Source organism: Meles meles, chromosome 5 (assembly GCF_922984935.1).
Source record: "Meles meles chromosome 5, mMelMel3.1 paternal haplotype, whole genome shotgun sequence".
NCBI classification, from domain to species: Eukaryota; Metazoa; Chordata; class Mammalia; order Carnivora; family Mustelidae; genus Meles; species Meles meles.
The window spans coordinates 21,206,783-21,223,479 of NC_060070.1; the positions used below are offsets into that span (position 1 = coordinate 21,206,783).

At 46.2% G+C, this 16,697-nt stretch overlaps 1 protein-coding gene across 5 annotated transcripts in view; it reads left to right on the forward strand.

Moving 5' to 3' along the window:
• The first annotated feature begins 1,800 nt into the window (after window positions 1–1,800).
• The window catches only part of FYN (FYN proto-oncogene, Src family tyrosine kinase), a 212,155-nt gene continuing 197,258 nt past the window's right edge, over window positions 1,801–16,697 (forward strand). For 3 of the 5 annotated variants that reach the window (XM_046004793.1, XM_046004792.1, XM_046004795.1), the window contains exon 1: window positions 1,803–2,262. The gene's annotated coding sequence lies outside the window, so the exon portion shown is untranslated. Of the gene's footprint in view, window positions 2,263–16,697 lie in introns of all 5 variants that reach the window. The other 2 variants (XM_046004797.1, XM_046004796.1) reach the window with 2 other exon arrangements.

Genomic DNA, 16,697 nt, shown 5'->3' on the forward strand with positions numbered 1-16,697 from the left:
ATTTTAACAAGTCCCTTCTGGTAATTCTGAAAAATGCTAAGGTTTGAGAACCATTGCTCTAGACCGTTGCCTCTCCATCCCAATTCAAATTGAGGACAGCCATGTCAGGCTAATACTAAGGAAGAGGAATCCCTTCTCTTGAGATCAACAATTCTTGGCTAGATGAAGTTGGTTTTCTCTTATATGGAAGTCCTCTAGTTCTTGTTGTGGTTCCATTGCTTGGGGCTGTGGAATGAATTACCAGACATGTAATTTAAACATGGTTTCATTTATCACTTTGTTTAAGGAGGAAGCAACACCCCATGGTAACTACCCTGTGTGATCACCTTGAGTTTAGTTATTAAGTTCTCTTGTCCTCAGTTTCCTTATCCATAAAATGGGGATCCTTTAATAAATGTTGCCAATTTTTTATTTATTTTTTAATTTATTTATTTAGTAATCTCTACACCCAGTGTTGGGCTTGAACTCACAATCCCCAAATCAAGAGTCACAAGCTCTTCTGACTGAGCCAACCAGGTCCCCCAGGCAACTTATTTCAAAGTACTGTGTACAAAAAGAAGTCAGCAAAAGCGATTGATAATTTTAAACTACGGTTAAAAAAAAAATTAGAGGGCCGGAAAGGTAATATAGATTTTGAGCATAGAAGCAGACGCTAATTCACTTCTATTTCTCAGAACATTAGATTTGCTGAGGGGGGAGGGTAAGGTACTTGCCAAAATCACTAAGGAGAATGAATCTGAGCATGCCTTAAAGGAGAATTTTCAGTAAACAGGAATTAACTATAAAGAAAATCAGGAAGCCAAAGTGTTTCTTTTTATGAAGTTACATCCTGCCATAGAAAAGCTGGATAGGAAATAAAGACTGATGCACTCCTGACTGTATATGAAACCGGCTATTATTTCAACAAGGAAAATCTGAGCAGAAGCTCAGATTTCGTGAAGGAATAAAGTATGAGAAGGCTAAATGTCACGAGAAACCAAAGACAACCAATAGCTACAATTAAACCTGATTTGGGGAAAATTTATACCAACAAATTTCTACTCTGTGATTTCAGATTCCTAAGTGGTCACCTGCCCTCTTCACCCTTCCCCCTATTTCAGTAATACTTTTTCCAGACTTTTGCTTGAAGATAAATATGTGTGTGTCTACGAAAATAGACTAACAGATGAATCTTAACTTCCTCCTTCTCTTTATTATTATTAATATTAGTTGTGGGTTTCCAAGGTTCTCCTGGTTTTTCCAAGTTTCTGTGATGGAGTTCTACCTTACTCCGCACTCTTCAGTTTGATCAGCAAAAACGTTTTCATCACTAACACTTTCCCAATTTATCTTCCCACCCTCAAATGAAAAGACACCAGAAAGGCAAGATAGCCCTTTCCCAAGCCAGGTTCCCATGGTTTGGGGGGCGGGGGGGGGGGGGGGATGGCAGATGCCTTTCTGCAGTGGCAGCTGCAACCTTCCGCAAAGCAGCTCACACTCTCCGCTTCTTCCCCCGCCCAAACCCACTACCTCGCAAGTCCACACAACCCTTAAAAGCACATACACAACTCCTCCAACCTCGCATCCCCTCTCACAACCCACACGGCACGCACGCCAGGATGCCTGCTGCCACAGTAACGCTCAACCCACTCGGTGGCCCCACCCCTTTCAGCCCCGCCCCCGAGCCAGACACCAATGGTAGCCGCCCGCAGCTCCCGACGGATGCGTTGATAGGGCAGCGGGGACTGCCTCTCTCAGTGTGCGGCCCGCCCCGTCCTCACTCAGGGCTGGAGCTGGAGGGGCCGGAGCATCAGCGTGAGTAGCTGCGAGCAGCCGCGGCGGCGGCGGCGCGTTGTTGCAGTTGCGCCATCTGTCAGGAGCGGAGCCGGCGGGGAGGGGGCTGCCGCGGGAGAGGAGGAGGGGTCGTCGTGACCGAAGGCCGCCGAGACCCGCCCGCCGGCCGGCCGCGAAAGCAGTGGCAGGCTGCCCCCCGAGCCGCGCGTCCTCTTCCGTCCGGGCGCGCGGCGCTTCAGCCAGCGCACCGAGAGCTCTCCGGGCGCACACAAAGCCGCCGCCCGCGCCGCACCGCCCGGCGGCCGCCGATCGTGCCACGGAAGGATCCGGCCGCCGGGCCGGGGATACCCGGCGCCGCCCCCTCGGCGCTCTCGGAAGGCCCACCGGCTCCCGGGCCCGCGGAGGAGCCAGCGGAGTCGCCTCGGTCGCGCCGGTGGAGGGCGGGGAGAAGACCATGTGAATGGGCTCCGGAGCCTGAGAGCCGCGCAGGTAAGCGGCCGGGGATGCGTCGCGGGAGGGCCGCGGGGATGCTGCGGAGACGCCGGCCACCCGCGCCCTCGCGCTGCGCCGCCCCCGCCGCGGGGGCCCGCGCTGCAGTCTCCCGGCCGCCGCCGGCTCCCGGGCGCTCCGCGGGGCTGCCGGGGAGTTGCCCCCGCTCGGAGTCTTCCCACGGCCGCGCCGGAGGACACCTCTGCGGGGTGCGGCCCTGAGGTGGCGCAGGGATGGGGGCCGTTTCCTTGCCTGCGAGCCGGCGCGGGGTGAGAATGGGAATTGGCTGGGGGGCGAGGCTGGCCCAGACTCCACCCTCGCCCTCCTTTCGGGGGCCCCCCGCGGGGACTCGGTCTCTGTGTGTTGTTTTAATGTCAGGGATGATGTAATCACTTAATAATTGATGCCCCGTGCTGCTTCCCTCCCCACCCCATCCCACCCCACCCCACCCCTGCCCCACTCCTCCACCTCTTGGCCTCCTGCGGTCGTCGCTTTCCTCGGCGCATCCTCCTGCCTATTTCTGGCACCTCCCTAGCACTTCCCCCATCCTCCCCTTCACTCTGCCTGTGCCGCCACCCACCCAACCTTCCCCTGTCCCTCGTGCTGTTGCCTTCGCTCTTCTTCCTCTGCCTCCCCACCCCTTCTGCTCCCTCAAGCTCCTTTCTCCTCCCTTCCCTGCTCGCTGGATTTCCTCTCCACTTCCCCAGATCGATGGCTGGTTTTTTGTTTGGTCGCCTCACCTTTCTTATCTCTGCGGCCACAGGCCGAGGGGACTGGGCCAGAAAGAGGCCACCGTGGTTGGGCCCAGACGGAGATTTGCTGGGACTCAGTGAGAAGAGGGATAATAAAATCACCCTTCTTGCCCCTCCTCCCTTAATAAATCACAGAGACTCGCCGGGTGTGTGTGTGTGTGACACAAAGAGCCCTTTCAGTGCACAGAGAGGAGACGCACAAAGTACCCAAGGATGGGCACGATGATTCTTATTTCTCTTCACTGGGGCTTCCCTTTCTCTCAGATAAAGCAGTTGATTTTCTCTCTGAGAGTCTTTCCTGCCACATTTACCAAAAAAATAAAAGGCCCCAGATGCTGCAGGGTGGCAGGTGCTGTCATTTTGCTGTATTCATGGACCCAGTAGTGTTGACTGGCAGCTGCAGTATTTCTTAGATTTAAGGGGGGAAATGATTCCAGCAGTCTTAAGAGTTGCTTTACTATCAAGGTAGACCTCCTCTGCCTTGTTTTAACCTCCTCTCTTTTGGGGATAGGTACGAAAGAGCTGGGGAAGGATAAATTGGCATTGGGGGGGGGCAGAAGAATTTTGCTTCTGAATCAGATGATTAAATTCGTGTTTGATAAGAGTGAGGCAGCCAGACTTCTTCTCTGAAGTCTAAGAAGTGCTGAAGCTTGAAATGAAATTTTGTCTGCCCAGTGGTAGGGTTTTACCCTTATACTTAAACAAGTTTCTGGGGCCATCAAAACCAGCATAAATTGGTATTTGGAAGACCTCTAAAGACCATGTCTCTCCCCCGCTTCTGGTAACCCCACATCCTTCCTCTCACCACCCAAGCGATGGCAATACTTTCCAGCCTTTGTGCTCTTTCTCTTGAGTCCTGGTCCCGTGGGTACTGTGCTTGCAGATGAAGGGACTCACAGACTTTTGGAGGAAGTGGTTTGTTAACTCTCTCAGGTTTGGGGGCACTTAACTATGAGCAAAGGATATAGAGAATCTTTTGACAGAACTTTGAACCATCTGTTTGGTGTTCCTCTTAAAGAGGAAATGTTAATGTAAATCTAGAGGCTTAATGTTCCATTTGGTAAGCCAGAGACTGTTACATGCTTAGTTGATAATGTGAAAACTTACTTTAAACCCATTGATTCCTAAGAGCATGGCTCCTTGACGGTTGTAATAGATCTGCCTTAAGTTTGTTCTAAAAGAATTTTATTAGAAAAGAGTTATGATTCATTAAACATTTACTTCTGCACTTTCTAAGGACATTCATCATGGAACTTTTTATATTTAAAAAAAAAAAAGCAATAAGGTTAATGAGCGTACTGTAAAAACAAAGGGTTGTTTGTTTGATGCCAGACCCAGGAAGGAAAGTCCGTGCACAATAAGCTCACACTGTGTTGACCAAGCTAAAGAGACTTAATGATAAGGTTGAATGTGAACAAATGCCCACTCTGCTTTCTGTACTTTATGCTTCGTGCTGGGTCTGGACTCTCCAATCCCATCTGATTTGCTTGGGTTCTACTTAAGCTTTAGGGCTCAGCTCAAAAGTCTTTGATGCTTTCTCCATCTTCCCTTCCAAACAAATCACCACGCCTCCAATTTTGTTTTCAGATTTCAGCAGTGGGCATTATGTTTGGCATGTCTCTGCTTCCATCATTAGTTAGTCAGCACATTGAAAGAAGGAATCTGTCTTACTTAAAACTGTTTCACTAAATGTGAATTAGGTCTTTGGTATGTGCCAGGCACCTGGATTCATTCAGCTAATGTTAGCAGCTATAACAAATAGGCCTGTGAAAATGTAATGGCTCAAAAGCAATAGATACTTATTATTCTTCATGCTTTGGCCTGGAAATGACACCTACCGCTTCTATGCATGGGCTTCTATGCTTCTACGAGGGCTAGTTATGTGGTCACATTTAACTGCAGGGGAGCCTGGGAAATACAGGGTAGCCACCTGACTAAGAAAAAACATCAAGAAGAAATGTATTGTGGGCCAGCAGCTTTGACATATGTTGCCACTCAACAAGGAACAGTCATTTCCCTCAAGGAGTTTGCAGACTGATGAGAATTAAAATATCTGGAAACCTGGAGCCTGTACCCATCATTGCTTTATTCTTTTGATTCCGTGGGGTTCAGATCTTTTTATTTTAAATGTGTTTCAAAAAACTTTTGCTTTTTGTCCATTCAAATAGTTCCCACTCAGTGATTACTTTTAATACGGTGATCTTAGACCTCCAGTGTTGACTTTGAAATGGTTCTTTTACTCCAAGAGCATCTTTCTTGGCCCACTTTTTTTATTTGCTGATTTAAAGACTCCCAAAGTGGCTAGGAGGGTCCTTAGAGATCACAGTTCTACCTTGTCTTAATTGAAAGGGGAAAGTAAGCAAACTGCAGAGGAGAAATTTCTCGCCTGGGGGGCCATGCTAATGGGAAGGGAGTCCCGGCAGGCCCCGTCCTGCCTGGATCCCCTTCACCACACAGCTGCCCTGACTTGGGGGCCGTGAACCCTACCCTGCATACTCCATGGAAAGTAAGTGAGCTTCCAGACCTCCAGGAGCAGGGCAAACTGCTAGTGTTCTGGATCGTCTCTGTTTTCCACAGGCCTCCAAACTGTTGGAGCAGTGCGTTCTGTACTATTCATCGTACTTAATAATCCACATATTTTTCTATAAACAGTTCATTATATTCATCTGATCTGCAAACATTAGCCAAGTGTGTTATTCTGTGCAAGGCACCGGGAGATAAGGTCATGAAAATGAATGCTTCTGCTGTCCTTGCTCTTCAGGGGCTCACAGTCCGCTAGAGGAGATAAAAATAAATAAACAAATAATAGCTAACTTTTGTTGAGCATTTACTATGTGCCAAGCAGTGTTGAAGTTCTAGTCTTGACAAAAACGATATGAAGTGGGTTTGGTTATCCCCATTTTACAGATGGGAAGTTGAAGTGGGGAGGTTAAGTATCTAATTAAGATCATAGAGTTATCAGGTGGTAGAGTCAGAATCCAGGCCCATTAGTTTGGTTTCAGAGCCCTTGCTCTTAGCCATTAGACAATATGCAAAATACTATATATGGATGTAATGATATTAATTAAAATACTCCATAAAGGGGGGATGACTAAATGCTTTGGAAATTGATACTTCTAGTTGTTGTGAAGCCACTTCATATTAAATAAAGTTAAAAATGGGAAAGCAGGGGCGCCTGGGTGGCTCAGTGGGTTAAGCCTCTGCCTTCAGCTCAGGTCATGATCTCAGGGTCCTGGGATCGAGCCCCGTATCGGGCTCTCTGCTTGGCGGGGAGCCTGCTTCCTCCCCTCTCTGGCTGCTGCTCTGCCTACTTGTAATCTCTCTCTCTCTCTCTCTCTCTCTCTCTGTAAAAAAGAAAAAAAAATTAAAAAAAAATAAAATAAAAAAAATGGGAAAGCAAGGCAGGTTGGTAGTGGAAGTACTTCTACTCTGTGTGATTTCTATTTTAGGCTGGATCCTTCTGTGGGCCACAGACAGGTCTGTGTCTGTGAATTGTCCTATGTATTTACTCTTCCAGCAGCATTCATTCGTTGTATCCATCACGCCAGACCTTGCACTCGAGGCTTTAGGCGCAGAGGTGTGATCCTGCCTGAAGGAACTTACCTGGATAAAGGAAGTCTCAGACCATCATGATTCAAAGATCCTCACGAGAGCAAGAGAACATACAGAAGGGAGCGTGATCTCTGCAAAGAAGTGGGAAAGTGGGGTAGCCCGGCAGAAAAGATTAGAGGAGGTGTCTTTGAGATGAAGAGTAGGAGTCAGCTAACAGAGTGTTGTCTGAAGGCCATTGCCCCAGAAGGAACAGCCCAGAAGGCAAATGTACAGACCTCCTGGGAAATTGCAAGTAGTTAGTTCAGAGTAGGTGGAGGTTGTGGAGAAATGGACAGAGGAAGAAGATGGGGTTAGAGGAGAAACTGAGAATGTTCTTGTACCTACAGTTGACCTTTGAACAACATGGGTTTGAACTGTGCAGTCAACTTACATGCGTTTCTTTGATAAATAGAGTACAGTATTGGAAATGTATTTTCCTAATGATTTTCTTAACCTTTTTTCTCCAGCTTGCTTTACTGTAAGAATGCAGTATATGATATGACATACAAAATGTGTGTTAATCAACTCTTTATGTTACCAGCACCCTCAACAGTAGGCTGTTAGTAGTCAGTTTCGGGAGAGTCAGAAATTATACACGGATTTCAGACTACATGGGGATCAGCACCCCTAACCCCTGCATTGTTCAAGTATGGAAATGATGCTTTGATATAATTTGTATTTTATAAGAGAGCATCTGGCCACTGTGTAGGCTGTTGCCCAGAGGCAGTCAGGACCGATGCAGGGAAGGTAGTTATGGAAACTCACATGAGCAATAGACGAAGGTCCACATGGAAGGAATGGAAATGGGAATGGAACAAAAAAGAATAAGAGGGAGCGAGACAGTATATGGGGAGAGGGGTGCAGAAGAGGGTTCCTGAGAAATTAGGTGGAGAGACACGTGCAGATAGGTAATACAGTAAGACAGGAGAGGGCAGGGGATACAATGATGATTTTATCATGGAATTTGGACTTTCAGGTCGATGTGTGTTGAAGGCAGTTGATAGATGGTTCTGGAGGGAAGACTGGGACTTAAATATAAGCCTATTAGTAGCAAATTAGAGACGACTTGTAACAGTGGATATGGGTGGTATCACTCAGGACGTTTGTAGGCGGGGCTGAGGGAGAGCCCAGGAATGAAGGAGGAAGAGGAGCCAGGCCCTCAGTGGGACAGGTACAGCCAGAGTGTTGAGCAGGCCCAAGGAAGAGAGGTGTTCCTGATCCCCGGGAGGGGCGGGTTATGCCCCAGAGATGAAGCAAAGTTAAGAATGGAAAGTGTAGTTTGATTTAGCACCAAAGGTCTCAGAATCTGGCGAGAGCAGCATCAAGGGATTAAGGAGTTGGACGTCTAAAACTCTGCCGCTCCCAGGCCAAGGTAGAAGCCTGTATCAGACCCGCAGAACACAGAGCCATAAGGGACTGGAGATCATGTAGTCCAACATGTCTGTTGTACTTAGGACAAAAAACGAGGCCTGGAGAGGCCAAGTGACTTGTCCAAGGTGGCGGAATCACCATGTAAAGCCAGCGTCAAGCCGGTGAGGGATGTGGTCAAGAGCACGGACTCAGGTGTTGTCCTGGTTCCCCCTCCAGCAGTGTGACCTGGGCCAAGTTACCTAAACTCTCTGTGCCTCCTTTTTTCACCTTTAAACTGGAGGTGATAGTTCCTACCTCAGAGCTTTGCTGTGAGGAATCAGTGAGGTAATAAAGGTAGAGCACTCAGCAGAGTCCCCACACATGGGAAAGTCTGTGAGTTTGCTGCTGCTGTTTCATGTGTGTTTGCGTGCGCTCGTGTACACACACATGTAACATGTATACACACAACAGATATGTCCCTTAGGGAAGGGAAAGATATATTGTCTTCATAAAAGGAAATTTTGAATATTTTAGAAAGCGATTTGGGTATTGTCAGGTCCGGGTCAAGCATTACTGGAAAGGGGACGCCTGGGTGGCTCAGTGGGTTAAAGCCTCTGCCTTCGGCTCAGGTCATGATCCCAGGGTCTTGGGATCGAGCCCCGCATCTGGCTCTCTGCTCCGCAGGGAGTCTGCTTCCTCCTCTCTCTCTCTCTCTCTCTCTCTCTCTCTGCCTGCTTCTCTGCCTACTTGTGATCTCTGTCTGTCAAATAAATAAATAAAATCTTTAAAAAAAAAGAATTACTGGAAAGATGGGAAAGTTTATATAGGATGATTGAAAACAGGATATTTAGCAAGTGTTCTTAAGAAATGCAGAGCCGTTTTTATTCTTGAGGATAGAAGAACATAAAAGCACTTTGAAATGAGCCCCGTGAAAGGGTTTCTTGGTTTTAGTCAGATAGCCAGAATTTGACCTATTTACAATGTAAATCCCTTGAGTTTGACTTCGAATGTCCTCATCCTTCCTGACGGTAGAGACGACAGAGCAGAGGGAGAAAACCCCAGTTATGACTCTCAGACACTTGGTTCCTCTGAGAAAAGGGTGAGTTGGATTATTCAGAGAAATGCCTTTTCTTTTTTCCCCCCAGTGTTTCTAGTTGAGCAAATCTAATTTTTAGCTGCTAAAACACATGAGTAGCCCAAAGAGTATTACCCGAATGGACTTGGGTGACATGCAGGACAGACAGCCTGGGCGTAAGTGGCACTCTGGACTTGATTAGAACACAGTAATCCTAGAAGGATATAAATTGAACTGGATTTATGGTCTAATAAAAACGTGGGAAGAAAAGATAATGCTTACTGACTCATGAAACTTTAACAACATTTGTATAAGGCTCTGAGTTGTCGTAATGTTTGGATGCGAGCGTTTTCCCATTCGTCTCAGCACTTCCAGGATGACCTGTGGGAGGCCTCACCTCCCATGTGAAGCTGACTTGGGTCCTTCCTGGGTGTTTTTAGGAAGTGGAGATCATCACATATTTCTGCCCTTGTAGACCTGTGACCTCAAGCAGCACCCTGTTGGTTTGGGCAAATATGGATTGAACATCTATTAACTATAAATTTAGGGGAGAAAAATATACAGTATGGGAAGGTCTTAGCTCATTTCTTATTTTAACTCATAAGGCTTTTTCTGAGGGCTACTTATTTCTGGCCTGTGATAATGCAAAAAAGCATGTTGCACACCACAGCTACTCACCCCTCCTCAAATATACCATAAAAATAATAATACCTACCACTTTGATTGCACCCTGGAGGCCTTGTTAAGTTCTTTACATACAGTAATTTACTTAATTGTAACAGCTCTGTGAGGCAGGTGTTATTATCCCCATTGATCAAATGGGAAGACTGAGGCTCAGAAAGGTAAAGTAAATTGTGTGTTGTCACACAGCTAATTACTAGAGAAGCCAGGTCTGTCTGGCTCCTAAGCTCATGCCTGCTTTTGCTCCATAACTGTGGTTCCTCGTTCCTTGCCTGCTTTCTAAGGTCTTTGCCTTTGCCTTGCAGTTGCTTCTGTGTTAAGTGTTGGAGGCTGTAAAGACACCTTTATCCCCTAGTGGAAACCTCACTCCTTCATTGCTCCATTCAAGACTACCTTCCGGAAGCCCCGTCTTTGGTCCTCTCTCTCTGGGCCCCCATGGCGCTTGGTTACCACCTCATCACAGTCTGACTTAGAAAGCAAAACACCAGCTGGATGAGAGAATGGGTGGATACTGGTCTTTTTCACTGACTTGTGAGCTCTTTGGAAGTCAGGGACTATATCCTGCTGGTGGTTGATTGGCCAGCACCACACCCAGCATGATTCCATGATGTGCTATCATTATTATTCCCATTTAACAGAGGGGGAAGCTGATGCATAGGAGGTGATTTAGTCAGGCTCCCATGGCTAGTCCCCAGCAGAGCTGGAAGCGGAACCCAGGTGGTCAGTCTGACTCCAGAAGCTGTCCTCCTAACACTAAGTTTGTTCCACCTCTCGAATGAGATTATAAACTGTAAGGATGGAGACAGCGCCTATTACCTCTGAGCCCAGTACACATCAGCCCTCTTGTTCTTCCATCCACCCTGGCAGAACAACAACAGAAAATCTGAACTAGGTCTTAGCTCATAATAATCATAAGGAGAGAGCTTTAGGGCCATGATTACATGAATATCTCTGAGATCTAGAGTGTATATTCCCAGGCCCTCTTCTGACTCAGTGGTCTGGGACAGGTGGGGTTGAGCGCTGAAATCTCTTCTGGAGAGGAGAATGGCAGTGGGGAATGAACCATCAGGAAGATAGCTAGCTTCTGAAAGACAAGGAATGAAGCAAGCGTAGTGAGTCTCGGCCACATTGATGCGAGCAGGCCGTGAAGCGGTAGAAAATCATCAATCAGCCAGAGCGAGCCGCTGCCCTGGGAGGCTGGGGATCAGAAATCAATCACAGGAAGACCACTTGCTTTGTATTTTTAAGATTTCTAAGTACCTGCTCCTTTTGAATGTGCTGGTGGGATTTTATCTGATGAATTTAAACACTTTCATTTTTTTCAGAGCTTCCATCTTTGAGGTTCCCAAAAATAGTAGGCTTTTCATGGAGTTGTATAAGGATTCCATCTGCTTTATACCAAAAAGTAGGGCTTTAATGGAAAATTAAAAATGAGCCAGATCGCCTTTCCCACAACAAAGCCCAGGGCACTTTTCCCAATCCTTTCTTCTTTTAATCCCCAGAAAAACTTACTGAATCTGTATTTCTATGAGATCCTCCCCCCACTCCAATTTAAATTCTACTGAAAAGGCAAATAAATACTGACAAGTTTCTTCGTTTCCACACATTGTCATATCTATTTAAAAGCAATAATGGTTTCGGGTCGCCTGGGTGGCTCAGTGGGTTAAGCCGCTACCTTCAGCTCGGATCATGATCCCAGGGTCCTGGGATCGAGTCCCGCATGGCCTCCTTGCTCGGCAGGGAGCCTGCTTCTCTCTCCACCTCTGCCTGCCTCTCTGCCTGCCTGTGTTCTCTCTCTCTCTCCTTCTCTGACAAATAAATAAAATAAAATATTTAAAAAAATAATAAAAGCAATAATTTCAAATATTGTCATTTGTAAAATTTGGTTTTCAATTTTCATTTTATTCCAGAACTGTGTGATATGTTGCCTATAACTAGGCACATGCACACAAAGATACTTGAAAAGTGCTGATTTCTCTTAAAGGTTTCTCTTATTTGCTCTCAGAGTTTGGAGGCTTTCACCTTTCACTGTGGAGTTAATTGTCTAACCTATAAATAGAAACAGAGCACCTCATTGTTTTCAGATGTAACAGTTGAGTTATCAGTGAACACTAACATTCTGTCATTCTCTATCTCCTATCATCATCTCTTACTTGAAAATGTCAATCATGTGGCTGTCCTTTATATATACCTTTGCCCAGGGGCGCCTGGGTGGTACAGTGGATTAAAGCCACTGCCTTCCGCTCAGGTCATGATCTCAGGGTCCTGGGATCGAGTCCCGCATCAGGCTCTCTGCTCAGCAGGGAGCCTGCTTCCTCCTCTCTCTCTGCCTGTCTCTCTACCTACTTGTGATCTCTGTCTGTCAAATAAATAAATAAAATCTTTAAAATATATATATATACCTTTGCCCAATCTATATTCCCTTAATTTGTTATGTCCTTCGGGCTCTCCCATGGTTTGCAAATCACGACTGCAGTTGCTTCACTCCTATACCTTCTAAATTGAGCGAGGAGATGTCAATCCATGTGAAATGGATGTGCTGGCTGGTGTAGACACTGGTTCTCTTGCCTTGTTCCTTTACTAACAACCCAGTGAGTAGGAGAAAGGCCACATTCCGTAGACTGGCACTCAATGCCTTCTACCATCTCCACATCTTGGTGGTACCTGGCTCACTTCATTCACCACTACACTAAGACTTGATTAGCCAGATGTCAGTCTCCTGCCTCATTAATATGAAGTATGTGTCCCAGCCCCTGTTTTCCTTTTTGGGAACCCTTGATCCTTCTTTCCCCTCAGAATTCTACCCATTTTTCAAGGCCCAACTGGAATTCCAGCTCTGGGAAGAATCCCTAATCTCCTCATCCTCTTGCATTGAACATTTGTGAGCAATTGTCTTCTAATAAATGATGCCTTAATGCTGTTAAATTCTTATATGAGGATTCCAAGGTACAGAGAAATTTTGTGACTTGCGCGAGGTCATCCATCCAATAATTTAGTTTAGGCTAGAATCCAGTCTCCGAGAAATCTATATGCTTGGGTCCTGTTTTCTCAAGAAACTGTTGATCTCATGTGTGCAAAAGTGTTGTTTGCTGCCCATCTCCCTTTTTTGTCCCCCTATACCATGTAGCACAAGGTTATTCATAGTGCAGATACTCAGTGGATGTTTATTCAGACAGGCCCTGGATCAGGGCACTGGAATGTGTGGGAGGTTTCCCGGCCATCTGTAGGGCTAGGCTAGCATCTCCTTGGATGCTGAGCTACTGTAGTTTCTGATGGCACCAGATTCACTCTCTACCAGTCCACATGGTTTAAGGCCAATGACTATCTCAGACAGTTTCAGGAACCACTGTCATGTTTTGAGAATGATATATGTTTGAAGAGCTTTTCCTCATAATCTTGGGCTTTTTGTTAAAAATTTAGAGGGGTCAAGGAAGGGGTGGTGCACCTGGATGGCTGAGTTGGTTAAGCGTCCAACTCTTGATTTTGGCTCAGGTCACAATGTCAGGGTCGTGGGATCAAGCCCTGCGTTGGGCTCTGCACTCAGAGGGGAATCTGTTGGAGATTCTCTCTCCCTCTGCCGTTTCCCTGCCAACCACCCCCCTTGCTCTCTCTCACGCGTGCTCTCTCTCTCGCTCTTGCTCTTTCTCGTGCTCTCTCGCACTCTCTGCTCACACACACACAAATATTTTCTTAAAATTTAGAGTAGTCAGGGAAATACTTCTTTGTCCCCTGCCATTAGGCTTTCACCAATAAGATTTTCACCAAAACCATAGGGATTTACTACCGGTGCAATGACATCCAAGACCTGGGGGAAATGCAGAATGTTTCAACACAAGGAGGGACCTGGGAGACGACAGTAGTGGACAGTGGAAGTTGGATGAGTGCAGAGTGGCCACCAGTGTTGTGCCTGGAAGCCTGTGAGGACCAGTGAAGGTCGACGCCCACCCATTCCTGCACCTCTCAAAGCAGCATTTACCTGAGTCCCTCAGCCACATGACACCCAGCTGTGGCTGTGGGAGTGCCTTCCTCTCCATGTGTTAATTTTATTCCCTTGGTAGTATCACGATCTGAAAAATCTCCTTAGTAGGGGGGGAAATTTCCATGGACTTAATGTCCTACAAAGTAATGACTAACACCGTATCCCAACGAGAGCCTCTACATATTCTTCAAAAGAAAGACTAAAAATAAACCTTATAAAATGTTCCATGGTTAGGGTCATTACTCGAATCATTTCTGTAACAAAATGCACAACAGTACAACAGCCAATGTTTGTCAAAATGTACTTTCTCCTGAGCTGGCATGTGATGTCTCCACTTCATGTATTTATCCGGTTTGCTCGTATTCAGTCACTTTTGTACACAGCATTGTCAGCGTTGGCCATTTTCAGTAGCATGCTTCCAGAAGGCTGAAAGCCCACCTCTTTAATTTGCTTTGTGCTATATAGTACGACACTGAACTGTGCATTTATTAAACGCTTGCTGATTATGATTCTAAGCTTCCAAGCTGGGAGGTCTTACAAATGTTTTCAGTACTTCTAGACGGAGATGCATCGTGAATAAATTTTCTTCTTGTACGTAGTACATTAGGTCCTCTGCATTGGTAGATCCTCAGAGTCATGTTTAGAATCTGGATTTTGGTTGTGCAGTGTTTCAGGTTCTGCCTTATGTTCTACTCCTTGGGTGAAAATGAGGTGATGCCAACTTCCAAATCCTGTCCAAAGCATAGGTCGATAGTGTACCATACCACACTCTTCTTTTCATATAAGTGTAGTTGCCCATATAATTCCCACTCTCCTGTAGTCATCATCCAACAGATTCTTGATTTCAGACTGCTAAGAGTTGGAGGTAGTTCTCTAAGAGGCCAAGAATTGCTCAGTGAAGGCCAGTGGTGTGTGGCTGGAAAGGACCTAGAAGGACTACAGTATAACGAACAGAGCCAGATATGTCGATGAGTGCCAGTAGTTCCAGGGAATTTCTGCTTAGTTTATACCTAAGTGTGATACAAGATGGATTGGCACTTGGAAAACTGCAGCCCCAAACATTCTTTGATAGTACTTTGGCCTAAGTATGCTCCAGCGTGGGAAGGTGTTAAGAGTTCCTGATCTAGGGTGCCCAAGGCAAACTGCACTGCCTTCCCTATCTCCTGTCCCTAGCTGTGACCGAGGTTCTGTTTGTAGGGAATGTAGTACCCTGGCCTTCACTCCCACAGTAATGCTCTCGTGCCTTGTGATTCAGAACTGCCACGTGGGAAGAGCCCTGCTCTGTGCTCCCCACCAGGACGCTCAGCTGGGCTTTCAGAACCTCCTACATGATCCACTAATGAGAGTGATGTTGGTGAGACTGGAGAGAGAGGGGGTAATGGACCAGCAAAGAGCTGGCAGGGGCAAGATCATGATGTACCGGCATAGAAGGAGCCTTTGTATTCGTCTTCTGTAGCTGCAACAAATCACCCCAAACTAGATGACTTAAAACAACAGAAAAATTTCTCTTTTACACTTCTGAAGTTCAGAAGTCTTGAGATTAGATGTCGCTGGAGTTGGCTGTTTCTGGAGGCTCTGAGGGAGATTCTGTTCCATGCCTCTTTCCTAGCTTCTGGTGACTGCAGGCCATCCTTGGTGTCCCTTGGCTTTTAGACCATCACTACAATTTCTGCCTCTAGTACACATGAGATTCTCCTCTGAGTGTCTTTGCATGCCCTTCTCTTATAAGGACACTTATCACTGGATTTAGGGGCCAACCTAATCCAAGATGATCTCATCTTAAGATCCTTAATTATATCTTCAGAGACCTTTTTCCGTATGAGGTCATATTCACAGATCCCAGATGGGCATGTTTTGTAGTGGGAAGGGGGCCACTTTTCAACCCACTATAGCTCTCAAAGGGATAAAAATTAGCAATAACTTGGAACGAGAAAGAACACATGGAAAGGTCTTTGTAAGTTTGAATGCCTACTGAGGGGAAGGCACAGTATTTTACATGTGTGATTTCTAACTATTACTGCAAGGATAAAGATACTGACACATGGAGTGTCTTGAAGCTTTTCAGTAAAATTGGAGACTGAGCCATCATCCAGGGTTGGAAGGTTTGGATATGAAAGTGGGGCTTGGAGAATCTAGAAGAAGTCCAAGCAGCCATGAAAATGTAGGGTAACATGTTAATAAGTGGATAAAAAGTATTACAGAGAGGGTGCCTGGCTGGCTTGGTTGGTGGAGCATGTGACTTTTGGTCTTGGGGTTGTGGATTCGAGCCCATGCTAGGTGTAGAGGTTTCTTAAAAATAAAATCTTTAAAAAAAAAAAAAAGTATTACGGAGAAATAGTGAAGCCCCTTTGGAATTTGTAGGTCTTTTTAATGGTTTCCTTTAGGCCAGTTTTGTGATTTTTGCTTGGTAATACTTGTTACTTTGGAATGGAAAATCTGACCTTGTGGTGACATAGAGTTGAGAATTGATTTTGACAGTCAAGTGAGGAGGGTGTCTAAGAGACTAAAGAAAATATTCATTGAATCAGCTGCGAGTAGGATTCAGGCTGGGTAGGGAGCTATTGGGAATTGGGATGGTGGATACAGTAAGGAAGGATCTGAGGTTTTAAGGATGTGAGGAGGTTTATTTATTTGACAGATAGAGATTACAAGTAGGCAGAGAGAGAGAGAGGAGGAAGCAGGTTCTGCGCTAAGCAGAGAGCCTGATGCGGGGCTCGATCCCAGGACCCTGGGATCATGACCTGAGCTGAAGGCAGAGGCTTTAACCCGCTGAGCCACCCAGGCACCCCTAAGGATGTGAGGAGGGAACACAGAACATATGGAGGAGGGGAACCAAAGGCAGGAAGGCCTTAGGAAAAGGAAATCGAGGGGAGTGAAGAGTTCTAAAATGATGCTGAACAAGGGTGGCTTCCTGTTGAATGGAGCTCCACTCATCTCCGGGATAGTGATTAAGAACATTAGTTATAAATACTTCAAGAAACCAAAATCCATAGACCTCTTTTGCCCT